This window comes from Vicia villosa, linkage group LG1 (assembly GCF_029867415.1).
Source record: "Vicia villosa cultivar HV-30 ecotype Madison, WI linkage group LG1, Vvil1.0, whole genome shotgun sequence".
NCBI lineage: Eukaryota > Viridiplantae > Streptophyta > Magnoliopsida > Fabales > Fabaceae > Vicia > Vicia villosa.
The window spans coordinates 58,156,280-58,160,445 of NC_081180.1; positions in this window are offsets into that span (position 1 = coordinate 58,156,280).

Here is a 4,166-nt window from a genome sequence, read left to right on the forward strand (position 1 = left end):
GTTCGTAACTTTTTAGGGTTTATAATCAATTAACGTTTAAATCAGTTAATGCACTAACATTTCTCTTCTTCATGTCAATTCTTTTCAGGGTTACCATCAGGGTTCGTCCGCCTACGCGCCACGCCAGATCAAAAGCTAAGTCCCTAATTTGATTATTATTTTAAATATTATTTTTGTCCTATAAAATAAATTATGATTTACTTTTAAATATCAATGAGTCAGCCATACACTCACTGCATCCTTTTTCTTTATGCCCATCTTTTAGGATTCATCACAATCTGGTCAGTGTCAATGCTTCATGCCTCAAGGCTAGCCTCTGCCCATCAACTTCATCCATCAAAGATAAAAGTTTGTCAGACTGCCAAAGCTACGTTGGTAACCCCTAAAACTCTGTCTTTATTATTACTTATGTCAAACCCTATTAAGGGATCCGCTGGTTTCATTGTTCCCTTCCCCGTATTATTATGTAACTGTTCCCTGGTTGTATTGTTTGGCCTTGAAGGCACTTAAAAACTGTTATATTATATTTACTGCGTGGTTAGTAATTAGGGAGTGCAAACCATGAACTGAACATAGATCACCTAATTACAAGATAAATGTAATCGAAGTTACCACGTGATTGCTGCACACACTCACCTTTAGGGTAACCTCTTCTGTTGCCTGTTGCCTTGCTGCCTCTAAGTGTACTAAATAGTCAAGTCCCTCGATTCCGAGGATACCTAAGCAAAACAAATGTTGCCCCTAAGTTCATTATCATCATCAAGTTTGTCCCTCGATGTTGCCTTATATGATGATTGTCCCAATTGCTAAGGTATCCTCGCATGATGCCTAAAAAGATTAATGGACTATTATATCCTTCCCTTAGACTACCTGCCCTCTTTATGGCATGGGACAGTCTTATGGCGAACGATTACTCGATGACCCTTAAACATCCAATTGAAAGACTTCCTGCCCTCTCATGGTGTGGATAGATCCTTTCGCCTCGAAAAGCTAAAAGAACAAATTTAAAAACTTAGGGTAGTTACTATTAATTGCTTGCTCTAAAATTCAAACTCTTTTTTTCCCACTAATTTTCAAATACTTTTTCAAAAGACTACGCTTATTTACAAGCTAAAGTTTCTTATCCAAATTTTCTATTCATACACTACTTTTCAAACAATTCAAAAAGTGAGCTAAGCAATAAGAGCCCATGGATAACCATGGATACAAAGGGTGCCCTTACACCTTCCCTTTGTATAACTTACCCCCCGAACTCAAATCTTTTTAAAAGGTATTTTCCTGTTCTTTTTGCCTTCTTTAAATTGGATAAAATAAAAGTCGGTGGCGACTCTTGCTTACCGCGACATTATTAAAAAGTCAGTTCACCGTATACAGGTAATCTTTCATTAATGTTGAAAGTAGTATATACAAAAGAAGATAACAAAGCGATAAACGATAAACCAATTATGTCGATCCTTTGAATCTTCTTACCCCCTTAATCTTGACCAAGATCAAGGTTATCCAAGAGCTTCACTTTGATTCCCTTCTGCAGTGTCTTGATTCCTTGAACCTCCCCCGTTCCTCAATCGTTACACTTCAGCCGAATCCTCAATGAACGCCTCTTGATAAAAACCCCAAGAACCACCCGTCGTGGAGGACAAAACCCGCAGATTTTTATTCACCAACAAACCCCACAAACCTTCACCCACTAGGAATCTTCAATTCCGTTCCATGGACGTTATCGAACTCATCACTAACCCGCAACGCAAGAATGATTATGTGTAATTGTGTTGGAGATGATGAAGAACGAAGATGAGAAGCGTTTGTGTATCTTCAGTCGTTGGTGTTGATGAATAATTAACATGGAATGATATATATAGTTGCTGGTATGTTGGAGCAGAGAAAACACATAATTTGGGGAAGTTTTCAGCAAATAGGTTGACCTACTTTAGTGCTTAGGTCGACTAACAGAAGCAGAGTTGAAATTGTCCCAGTTAGGTTGACCTGTTAGGTTGTCCTAAAATCTGTTAGGTTGACCTGCTGAAGGTTTAGGTCGACCTAAAGCCAGTTAGGTTGACCTGTTGAAGGTTTAGGTCCGACCTAAATGCAGTTGTTTTCCAGTTAGGGTCGACCTGTTGAAGGTTTAGGTCGACCTAAAGTCAGTTGAATGCATTTTTGTGACTTTCTTCAGTTTAGGTCGACCTAGGAGTGTGGGTAGGTCGACCTAACAGTGACATCTGTAAATCCCTTCAGTTTAGGTCGACCTAGGAGTGTGGGTAGGTCGACCTAACAGTGACCTTGTCAGTTTTGCTGAGTTTGCTCTAGTTTTGAGTCGACCTAGGGCTTTGCTTGGTCGACCTAACAGATGCAATACCATTTTCTGAGTGATTTGAGCTTCATAATCTTCCATTGTCTTGAGTCATTCATTATGCTTTTGTATTTGGTTGCTTGTGATGTTTGCCATGAATCAAAAAACTCATTTGTGAGTGTATGCTTGTTCTTACAATGATTGTTGAGTTCTTCGACATGTGTATTGCACTTTGACTATCACATTTAGCAGTGATACCCCGACCTTGAAGTTTTAACTCCTTCGTAAAACCTTCAAGCCACAATGTTTCTTTCACAGCTTCAATTAGGGAAATATACTCCGCTTTAGTGGTTGATAGAGCAACAACCTTCTGAAGTGTTGCTTTCCAACTAATTGTTTTGCCAAATATAGTGAAAACATATCCAGAAATAGATTTTCTAGAATCCTTACAACCTGCATAATCAGAGTCGACATATCCTTCGATTATTGCTTTATTATCTTCACCCAAGGTTCCACCATAAATTAGAACTCTGTTTAGAGATCCATTTATATACCTTAGAATCCACTTCAATGCTTGCCAGTGAGCCTTTCCAGGATTTACCATGTACCTGCTTACAAGACTTACTGCATATGCTATATCGGGTCTAATACAGACCATAGCATACATCAAAGAACCAAATATATTAGCATATAAGATGCTATTCATATAGGCTCTTTCGTCATCAGTACTGGGACACTGATCAATACTCAGCTTTAATTGAGGGTTTGTCGGAGTCACAACAGGCTTTGAATTCGACATACCATATTTATCAAGAATCTTATTCAAGTATACCTCTTGAGATAAGCATAATCTCGGACTACTTTCTATCTCTCCAGATGTCCATCCCAAGAATTCTGGTAGCTTTACCAAGATCCTTCATCTCGAACTCCTTACTGAGTTCAGTCTTGACCCTCAATACTTCTTCGACACTGTCGCTGGCTATGAGGATATCATCTACATATAGCAACAATATCACAAATGAACTGCCAGGTTGAAATCTGAAGTAAACACAGTGGTCGAACTGACTTTTGGTGAAACCATAGTGTGTGCCATGAACCTGTCGGAACCTCTTATTCCATTGTCTGGGAGATTGTTTCAGGCCATACAAAGACTTCTTTAATTTGCACACATAATCCTCCTTGCCTTTTTCTTACACCCTTCAGGATTGTTTCATCTAGATCATCACTTGCAGAGATTAAGGCATAAGCTATAAGATCTTCATACCCAAGTATCTGAGGTGGCTTGATAACTCTTCTCGACCTATCTCTCGACAATAGGTAGTCATCAACAGTTTCCTCAACTTCCTCAGCATCCTTCTGCTTCTTCTTCGACTTCATCAGGGATATGCAATTCAGCATCAACTTGCTCAACCTCAACAGAAATCTCTACCTGTTCCAACTCTTCGTCAGATGTTTCTACATTTCGACCAACATCATCAGTTTTCTTAAAATCCATTTCAGCTTCATTGAAAACTAACATCTCGACTGGTGATACACCTCACGTTGACCTGGCTCTAGGCACCATAGCCTATAAGCTTTGACTCCTTCAGGGTATCCAATGAACATGGCATGTCAGAGCTCTAGGTTCGACCTTGTCTGGCCTAATGTGAGCATAGGCTACGCATCCAAATACTCTTAGTTTGTCGAGATCTGGTGGATGTCCCGACCAAAATTCTTAGGTGTCCCTTCATATCTAACGTTGTCGAAGGACTTCTGTTTATCAGATATGTTGTTGTGGAAACCAGCCTCAGCCCAAAACACCTTCTTTAATCCAGCACTAGTCTAACATGCATCTAACTCTCTCCAAAATAGTTCGATTAAACCTTTCAGCCAAACCATT